Source organism: Pseudonaja textilis, unplaced genomic scaffold (assembly GCF_049901715.1).
Source record: "Pseudonaja textilis isolate UNSWEBS1 unplaced genomic scaffold, rPseTex1.2 PTEXSCF25, whole genome shotgun sequence".
Classification (NCBI taxonomy): Eukaryota; Metazoa; Chordata; class Lepidosauria; order Squamata; family Elapidae; genus Pseudonaja; species Pseudonaja textilis.
The window spans coordinates 453,809-464,884 of record NW_028262874.1 but is presented as its reverse complement, the minus strand read 5'-3'; positions in this window follow the sequence as shown (position 1 = coordinate 464,884).

The window sequence follows — 11,076 nt, the reverse complement described above, 5'->3', positions numbered from 1 at the left end:
CATTTGCTAGACCAATACTCGAATACAGCTCATCAGTCTGGAACCCACATTACATATCTGATATTAGCACAGTTGAGAAAGTCCAGAAATATTTCACAAGAAGAGTTCTCCACTCTTCTACTCGTTATAGAATACCTTATGCCACCAGACTTGAAATTCTAGACCTAGAAAACTTTGAATTACGCCGTCTTCGGTCTGATCTAAGTATGGTATATAAAATCATACATTGCAATGACTTACCTGTCAATGAATACTTCAGCTTCAACCATAACAACACAAGAGCACACAATAGATACAAACTCAAGGTTAACCGCACCAAACTTGATTGCAGGAAATACGACTTCAGCAACAGAGTGGTCAATGTCTGGAATACTCTACCTGACTCTGTGGTTTCTTCCCCAAACCCCCAAAACTTTTAACCTTAGACTGTCTACTATTGACCTCATCCCTTTCCTAAGAGGTCTGTAGGAGGTATGCAAAAGCACACCAATGTGATTACCATCCCTGTCATATTGTTTCTTTTATTTTTCTTATATGTACCCATTTCATGTATTCATAACTATGTATATACTTATACCTATTATCTTGAAAGCAATTGACAAATCAAATAAATAAATAATAAAATAAATGTTATATTTATTAATATTACTATTGAACTGAAAAGGAGAGGAAAATAGTGCTCTGCTAGGGATAGTTGATGGTAGATTGAAAAGAGCTGCTACAGATAGTTAAAATGGTGACAACATCAATTACAAATGTAAAATCCGGAAAGAAAACTACAACAACAATGTCTTCACCTATGGGGCAGAGATCTATAGATGCAATGCTCTTGGCAGAAAAAACTAGTTCACCTCATAGCCTGCAGACAGTACAGGCAACGCTCACTGTGATGCAGGAAATGATGGCAAAAACCCACAAATTGATAGCGAGGAACCACGAAGACATGAAAACAGAGATGAGAACTGAAATAGGACAAGTGAAAAACAAAATACAAAATTTGAATAGTAAGATTGGAAAGATGCAGGAAGAAGGGATAAAATATGAACAGAAAGTAAATTTAGTAGAGGCAAGAACAGAGATAGTGGAGAAGAAATAAGAGGATTCAGAACAAAATTGGAAAGTGCTTTACTGCGAACTCTGGGATTTGATGGTACATATGGAATTAGAGGAGGCATCATTTCATCTTAGGTTCCAAAATGTGGTGAAAGACAAAAAGGAAGATTTACGTGCAATTATGATGAATCTGAAAGAGGCAGCTTTACAGAAACCCAAACTGGAAATTGAAAATTAGTATATACACACTATGCAAGGAGACATAGACTACCCCAAGAGGTTCACATTCGATTTGCGAGGAAGACAACATGAGACCTGCTCTATAGTAAGACCAGAGATGAACCACTTGTATACAAAGATCATGTAGTGGTTACACTGAAACAAATACCTAGGAGAGTAAGAGAGCAGAGAAGGGGCTACCAATTTTTATCAACTCAGCTTATTAGAAATGGTATTCCATTTAGGTGGCTCACCCCAGAGGGGCCTTTAGTTTTGTGGCAGGACAAAAAATACAAAATTGATACAATTGAAAAAGCACAGGAATTTTGTGAACGACACCTAGGACCCGAGGAAGAACAAGAAAGTAGAGACGACCTAAATACAAGAAGCCAAGAGGAATGACTCTCCGGAGAAAAAGAATCTGATTCACACTGAGCCCCAAAATCTTAGAGAAGAAGGGGAAGATAGGGACCCGGCCACTTCGCTATCCCCCACCGTTGCCCTTATCTTCTCAGGCCAGGCAAGGGAGGGAAGGGTGAGGGGCAGGGCCAGCTGCTTGAGCAAGGTTAAGAGATGGCGACCAAGCACAGGCGAGTAGAACCCTGGGAACGGTGGCTTCTGAAGGGCTTTGAGGTTGGACAGCTTGGAACAGCTGAGATCCGAGTGAGCATTGCACCACAGGTTCACCCGATTGCCCACTTCCTTGGTGTTGGCTTTACGGAGCCGTGGGGAGAGGCCTGGGTTGACATACGACAGCAGTGCCTTTAACTGCACTTGCTTGTAAGTGTCCAAATAATCTAGTGAAGACACCGGAAGAGTCGCTCAGTTAGACCTCCTCCTCCTGCAGAAAATGGGTGTCCTCAGCTAAGAAGGCAAGGAGCTGCAGCTTGACTCATCCAATTCCTAGGATTACCCAAAATGGTCCCAATTCAGCACGGAGAGGGCGGCTAACCCTGGCAATCCCCCTTTGTTTCAGTGCTCTGACTTCCTGTGGCCTGCCACTGGCCTGAATGCTAGAAGGCCACTTCCCTGCTTCTCAGTGGCACTCCTGTGCCGGCCACTGCAAGACCCTCCACCTCCTTCCCCCAATTCTCCCTCAACTTCGAAATGATGACACCAGTTGCTGACATGGGTGCGACCGGGAGGGAGTGGCAGGGCCAACAAGGGACAATTGTTCTGTGTCCTACAAAGGGGCTGCAGGCAGGAGAGGAAAGGGATGCCAGGCAAATGGGCCATGCTGCATGGTCACCCCCACACACATCTTTGCCCTGCACTGGCAAGGCCCAGGAGCTGCAGTGAATCCCAGCTACATTTTGCTGTACTGGAGGACATGTGGAGAGGCTCATGTTCTCCTGCTGCTGGGAAAGCAAGAGTGTCTTTCCCAGCGCAGCAAAAAGTTTGCAACTTCCCCTCCAATAGGGAAACAAATGGCTCTGGGTGTCAGAGAAGCAGCACACTTGAATCCTGTTTCTCTCTGTCGCCCGGAGCTGTGCTGGGAAAGACATCAGTAGGAGAACATGAGGCTCTCCACATGTCCTCCGGTACAGCAAAATGTAGCTTGGGTCCCCACCAGTCTGCATCTCACTCCCGCCTGGATTCACCGCAGCTGCTGAGCCTTACCTGCCAGGGGTTAAGGCGGTGGTTGGCAGCAGCAAAAGGCAAGTGGGGTGGGCAGGAAAAGTGACCAGCAGTGGCAGGTAGGCAACTGGGCCCCAGAGCTTGCAGAGCCTCACTCACCCAGGGATATCAGGCAGGGCCACAGCGGAAGGCATGCAGCAATGGCTGGTCTGGCGAGTGAGCAAAAGCAGGCTGCAGGTGATGCCATGCATGCTTGATAAGAACTGACTGGGCGTGGAGGGAGGGCAGGCGGAGAGGGGCAGGGCCAGCCAGTGGTCTTTACTTAAGTGAAGGCCCGAGGCTAATATCTAATATCTTATCTAATATCCATTTTTACCTCCATTTTCCATGGACGGAGAGTCCTAACACATTTCCTTTGCCAATCTTGTTTTTTTTCTGCTCAGTCCTTTCCTCAATCTGAATGTGTGCAAAGTTGTCCTCCTGGATTTGTCAAGAGGGCTCGAGAAGGAGAGCCAGTTTGCTGCTATGGCTGCGTTCCTTGTCCAGAGGGGACTTTCTCCACTTAGAAAGGTGGGTGACACTGCAGGAAAGGAAGGGCTGGTGGAACTGGATCCATCCAGAGCATTGTCATGAAAGTGTGAATTAAACACACTTTGAAGCTTAATTGATTTCTGGTTTATTTCCAAAATGCCCCATTATCTAAACAGAAGAGCAAAAAGACTGTGAAGGAAGGGCTGGATAGAGAGAGGTGGCTGTGGCAGATTGGGCAAGCTTTACTACTGCCAGAGGAAATATTTCTTCTTTTTAGGTTGGATGTGTCCTTCCTTCCACATTTACTTCTCTAGGAACACCTGAGTTCCTTGAAACACAAGGAATTGTTTTAGGTCCACCTCTTGAATGCAGGATTGCAATGCAGTCTACATGGGTTCCCTTTGAGGAACACTGAAAAGGTATTGCTGATATACGAGATGCACAATGTGGTGGCATGGACAGTTATGCCTGTGTATGGCGGCACCCGTATCACCACTGCTCCAATGGCCATTCCAAATTATTTGCTGCAGTCACTTGATCCACCAGCATAGTCTGAGTCAAGTATGACAAGAATTACCATCTGGCAGGTAAGTTTCTCTAGAAGGATTAATTGATTCCTTATTTACCTTCAGTAATGGAGGTTCCTATCAATATTCTGAACATTACAAAGGAAATCTTTCAAGTCCCAAGCCTTCCCTCAATTTCATAGCCTATCAAAAATATACCATAGGTATTATTTTTAAAAAACATTTTTTTAAAAAGTATACACTTATTTTCTGTCTCTGGAGATATTAAGAAATCCATACCAGAAAATGTTCCTGATAATCACTTGTTCCCAAAGAATGTATAATATATCTTGAAATGCAAATGACAAAGAAATATGGGGTTGTTTTTTTTCCCCTCAGATACAGAAAAATGCACCAAGTGTCCAGATGATAAATACCCAAATAAAGAAAGAGTCCAATGTATCCCCAAAGATGTAACGTTCCTGTCTTATGAAGAACTTCTGGGCATCATCCTGGTCTCTTTTGCCCTATTCTTGTTCCTAACCACAAGCCTTGTTTTAATCATCTTCATCAAATACCGAGAAACTCCCCTTGTCAAAGCCAACAACCGGGACCTCTCCTACATCCTCCTTGTCTCCCTGCTGCTTTGCTTCTTGTCTCCTTCTCTCTTCATTGGTCAACCAAGGAAAGCCACCTGCCTTCTCCGACAAATGGTCTTCAGCATCATCTTCTCAGTTGCTGTTTCTTCTCTCTTGGCCAAAACCATCATGGTGGTGCTGGCTTTCCTGGCCACAAAACCAGGAAACCAAGTGAAGAGATGGTTGGGGAAGAGTTTGGCCAACTCCATCATCCTTTCTTGTTCGGCTGCCCAAATTATCATCTGCTCCATCTGGCTGGGAGTTTCTCTCCCCTTCCCTGACTCTGACCTCCACTCTCAGCCTGGAGAGATCATCCTGCAATGCAACCAAGGGGCTGTTGTCATATTCTACGTCACCTTCAGCTACATGGGCTTCCTGGCTGTCATGTGCCTCACAGTGGTTTTCCTGGCAAGGAATCTACCCGGGGCCTTCAACGAAGCCAAGTTGATCACCTTCAGCATGCTGGTCTTCTGCAATGTCTGGGTGACTTTTGTGCCCACCTATCTGAGCACCAAAGGGAAATACATGGTGGCTGTGCAGGTCTTTTCCATCCTGGCCTCCAGTGCTGGTCTGGTGGGCTGCATCTTCATCCCCAAGTGCTACATTATCCTTCTGAGGCCAGAGCTGAACACAAAGGAGCATCTCACAGCCAGAACAAATGTAAAAACATGAGATATAACACCATTATGATAGTGGAAGAATTGTTAATGTTTCTTTTATTTGATTTCCATTTAGATAGTATGCAGGAGTCAAAGAAAATAATATCTATATGTTTCAAAATGTGGAATTGTTGAAAGACTGGAATTCTCCCCTTTCAATAAATATTGCTAAAGAGACCTCTGTAAAATTCAGAGGAATTCAGCAGTTCAGAAATAGCTGCTGAACACGACCCCTTGTACAAAGTGATTGATGCACTTGTTCCTACTGACATCAGCTAAACATGTGGGTGGATGGGAGAGAATGAGTTGGAAAAGAGGTCAGGAGGAAGCTGTGGGAACCAACCACAAACCTGGTTGCCTAATCCCCTCTTTAAAAATGCCAGAATGATGTGACATGTCATGTTTGTCTAGCTCTCAGCTAGGGAGGGAAATTTCCATCCCTCGTATTTGAGTCTTTCTTGATTTCCTGATAAAAGCTCCTTTGCAGAAAGAATTCAGCAGAACAGCTTTCTGGGATTTCAGTTTGGGATTGTTTTTATTTTGGTATGCCAAAATAAAAGTAAATAAAAAAATAAAGTGTGTAAAGAAATTTCCACTGTATATTTTTTTCCTTTCATCCACCAGAGAAGTAAAATAGCAGTTTTCAGGCCCTTTAATTTTCCACTCTACAGTTTGCACCTAAAGCATTTCTCTGCTCCTCCTCCAAGCTTGTCTTGTCTGTGAAGGGCTGGAGAAGATGTCCAGAGAAAGAAGACCTTGGGACTCTTCCCAGGAGGAGGTTGCAGGGATCCTGTCTCAAGGCAGCCGCATCATTGACCAGGTCACAAACCTTCAATGCTGCATAATGTTCATCTAGATCCACCCTATAGCTCTTATACCTACAATCATGAAGTATTTCGAGCAGTTAGTCCTGGCACACCTCAAAACTTGTCTCCCGAATACACTGGACCCTTACCAATTTGCCTACAGTAAGAACAGGAGCACTGAGGATGCTGTCTCCATAGCATTACATACCACTCTAACACACCTGGAAAATAAGAACACCTGTGCAAGAATGCTGTTTGTTGACTTCAGTTCAGCATTCAATACAGTCATCCCCTCCAGGCTGATCACTAAACTTGGTGACCTTGGCATCAACACTACTCTCTTCAATTGGATACTGGATTTCCTGACAAACAGACCACAACATGTCAAGTTGAATAACTCCACCTCATCCACTATCACACTGAGTACTGGCATACCCCAAGGCTGTGTGCTGAGCCCTTTCCTGTTCTCTCTTTTCACCTATGACTGCAGGCCTGTGCATGGCTCCAACACCATTAACAAGTTCGCAGATGAAACCACGGTGATCAGACTCATCAACGAAGACAATGACTCAGAGTACAGGGAGGAGGCGCAGAGCCTAGCTACATGGTACGCTGACAATAACTTACAGTTATTATAATATTATTTATAGTTATAATATATATATATATAGTATATTTATAGTTATATTATACAATTCAGATTGAAAAAGCAGGAAAAAAGAAGCTTCTCAAATGCTGCACACCTGCGCACAGCACTTTTGAGCTCTCCAGGCAGCACAGCTGATGTTTTTGTCACACATGCATGTGCACACAAAGCGTGCATGTGCATGCAAAACATAATTACCGAATTGGTAGTAACACCGGTTGAATATGACACTTGCATGTAGCACCACTCAAGGATACCTTCTCTAACTGGGGACAAGTCAATACCTTTGTTCACTTCATAGAATGTTTCCCTTTTGGAGAGAATTCTTCCTTTCTATTTAACATTTGATGTTAAAATAGAAAAAATGATTTTTATGAATCTATTATTTTTCAAAATGTCATTTAGTAAGCTCAGGTTTTGATAATTTAATGTTTGTTTATATATATATATATATATATATATATATATATATATATATATATATATATATATATATATATATATACATACATACATACATATATACATATATATACATATACATATACATATACATATACATATATTTTCTTAAACCTAAATTCTGCCTGTTTTGGCTAGAGATGACTATAGGGGAGGAGGTATTTTTCTCATCCCTAAACCTACTCCTTTGAATTTCTAAAGAAACCAGTAACCAGTAAGCAATACACCAAGTCTCATTTTTAGTCACAATAGTATGAGTAAAATCAGTTTCCAGCAGCATGGGATTTTGTGATGACCCACAATGGGATACACAAGCAACAAAGTCATAAAAACAAGTGAAGTCCCTTTAATTCCTTCAACTTGGCTTCAAAGCTCATTGACTGGAGAAAAAACTCCCCCACAAACAGTTGTGAAAAGGAAGAAATGCTGTTCAAACTCAAAACACATATAAATTATAAATCGAAAAAAACAACACAAACAACACTGAAGCAATTAATGAGAAAAGGCAGGATAAGGGCTTGAAGACACCCACAGATATCGAAATACACACCCTGGGAAAGATGCCAGAACTCAGATAAGAACTGAAAGACTAGAACTATTTAACACATAACAGATAACAGATAATCAGAGTTGGAAGGGACCTTATAGGTCATCTAGTCCAACCCCCCACTTAAGCGGGAGACCCTACACCATTTCTGAAAAAATGGCAGTCAAATCTCTTCTTGAAAGTCTCAAGGAAGAAATGTGATGGCTCTCATACAACTTCCGAGGGCAATTTCTGTTCCATTGGTTGATTGTTTCCATCCATTATTCCTTGTGTGGCCTACAGGTGCTTGAGAAAATAGATTGACCCCTTCCTGAAATATTGGAAGACTGCTATCATGTCTCCCCTGGTCCTTCTCTTTACTAGACTAGCCAAGCCCAGTTCCTGTAACTGTTCATCATATGTTTTAGTCTCCAGTCCAGTCCATCCTGGTTGCTCTTCTCTGTACGTTTTCAAGAGTCTCAACATTTTTTTTATAATGTGATGACCAAAATTGGATGCAGCACTCTAGGTGTGGTCTTACTAAGCCTTTACAGGGTGGTATTAGTACCTCCCTTGATCTTGATTGTATCTCTCTGTTAATTAGCTTTTTTGGCAGCTGCTGCACACTGCTGGCTCATATTTAGCTGGTTGTCCACAAAGACTCCAAGATCCCTCTCACAGTTACTGCTGTATAGCCTGGTTTCACCCAGTCTATATGTGTACTTTTGGTTTTTCTTGCCTAGGTGTAGGACTTTACTTTTCTCTACATTGAATTTCATTTTGTTAGATATGACCCAGTGTTCTAGTCTGTCAAGATCCATCCGGACCATGAAGGGGATCAGGGCTCTTTCCTCCCCCATAGACCATGCCATTCATGTTTCTCCCTTATCCACTCCTCCCCGCATGCCCTAGGATGAAGAGGAGATGGCCCTGGATCTTCCTCTGTGCCCTTCTGCAGTTTCCTCCACAACTTCCTGAGCCACACTCCCACTACCTGTCCACTGTTCCTCCTCTCCCTCGGAGTCACTTTCTAACAGGGGCATGACAGATTTTTAGTAGGCAAATGAGAACATAAGGAATATGGCCTTGTGGCTCAGAGTGAACTGTGAGATGTTTTTTCAGAACATTCCCATAGGATCCTCTGAATTCAATCTTGTGAATGTTTCTTATAAGCAAGACCATTTTTCTCCCCTGATAACAGAAGGGCAAGAAGCAACCTGAGATGTATTATGCTATTATTTATGAATATTCATAAATTCTGGTCACAATAAAGAGAGAAGCAACCTGGAATTAAGGAGATAAGGATGATAAAAAAAAGATGACAACCTTCATGGTAAGATAGAACAATGTGGGATAGACAGTAACATGATAAAATCGATACAGAATTCATGACCCTCAGTAGGTAGTCCTCAATGGAACCACATCTAAATATGAGCCAGCAATGTGCTGCAGCTGCCAAAAAAAGCCAACACAGTTCTAGGCTACATTAGCAGGGAGATAGAATCAAGATCATGTGAAGTGTTAGTACCACTTTATAATGGCTTGGTAAGACCACACTTGGAAAACTGCATCCAAATTTGACCATCACAATGTAAACAAGATGTTGAGACTAGAAAGAGTGCAGAGAAGAGGAACAAAGATGATTAGCAGACTGGAGGCTAAAACATATAAAGAACAGTTGCTGGAATTGGGTATGTCTAGTTTAATTCAAAGAAGTACAAGGGGTGACATGATAGCAGTGTTCCAATATCTGAGAGGTTGTCAAAAAGAAGAGGAAGTCAAGCTATTCTCCAAAGCACCCGAGGGCAGGACAAGAAGCAGTGGATAGAAACTAATCAAGGAGAGAAGCAACGTAGAATAAAGGAGAAATTTCCTGACAGTTAGAACAATTAATTGAATGAATGAATGAATGAATGAATGATGAATGAATGATTGCCTGAATTCTTTATTGGGCAAATGTGATTGGACACACAAGGAATTTGTCTTTTATGCATATGTTCTCAGTGTACATCAAAAGAAAAGGTACATTCGTCAAGATTCATAAGGTACAGCAATTAATGATAGTCTTGGGTACAAATAAGCAATCCTCCCTGTGGCAGCCCCTCAAATATTTGAAGACTGCTATCATGTCTCCCCTTGTCCTTCTCTTTACTAGGCTAGCCAAGCCCAGTTCCTGTAACCATTCATCATATGTTTTAGCCTCCAGCCTCCTAATCATCCTGGTTACTCTTCTCCGTACTTTTTCTAGAGTCTCAACATCTTTTTTGTAATCTGGTGAACAAAACTGGATGCAGTACTCTAAGGTGTGGTCTTACTAAGGCTTTATAGACTGGTATTACTACCTCACTTGATCTTGATTGTTTCTCTCTGTTAATTAGCTCTACATTGTCTACATTGAATTTCATTTTGTTAGATGCGACCCAGGGTTTTACTCTGTCAAGATCCATCTGGATCATATTGTTAACATCATCTTTTCACTCTTTTTCAGCTCAGCTCTGCTTTGGAAGAACAACATTTAGTGGCACTCATGCCCTTTCCACTTCTAAAATTCGTTAAATATTTGTTGAAATACAGCATTTCCCTTTTCCTATTCAAACATCAATTTTTATTAGAAGGCTGGAGAAGATTGCACAGAAATAGGACAGACTCTCCCCCTGGAGGAGATTGAAAGAGTCTTGTCCCTAAAACCACTGTATTAATTGTATGATGTGGACCACGACATGGGTATCTGACAATTTCAAAGAAGATGTCTGTGGAGGTTCTCAGCCATCCATGTCATAGTTATAACAGTGGTACTTTTTCAAGAGGCAACTGGGTTTTCTTGTTTGAATACTTTCTTTCAACAGTTCCAAAAAGATGCCACACCCATTTGTGCTACTCAGGTGTCCCCAATGACACAGAAAAATATCCAGGTGGCCTCAATGACTCTCTAAAAGAATGCAAATGACCAGCTGTCTGCAATTATAAATCCTTCCATTCCCCACCATCCACTCAGGTAAAGAAGCTTCTTGGATGAGAAGTGAAACATCTTCAAAGAAAGACAAGAAAGTCCAGTTGTCTCTTGAAAAGGCACCTTTGGGATAACCATGACCTGGATGATTGAGAATTTGCATAGAAATTCAGTCAAGACCAAATGGAGATTCTTTTGATAGCTCTAAGAAGGGTTTGAAGAAGGCTGAGAACCTCTTGGATGCAAGAAAGATAGAAAGTGATAATACAGTGAAGGAGGAAGAATAAGTCTCATAGATAAGACCAGGCCCTATTTTGATTTCCCAATGACAATCTTTGGACTCTTTGGATGGATTCTTTGGACTGTCCAAAGGCAGAATATGGTGATGTATGAATTACCACAGCTTCTGATTGAGCATTTAGGGCCAATTTCACTTCTCCCTGACATCAATGGGACATTCAATCATCCCATTCTGTAGAAATTCTTTTCTAAAATTTTTATT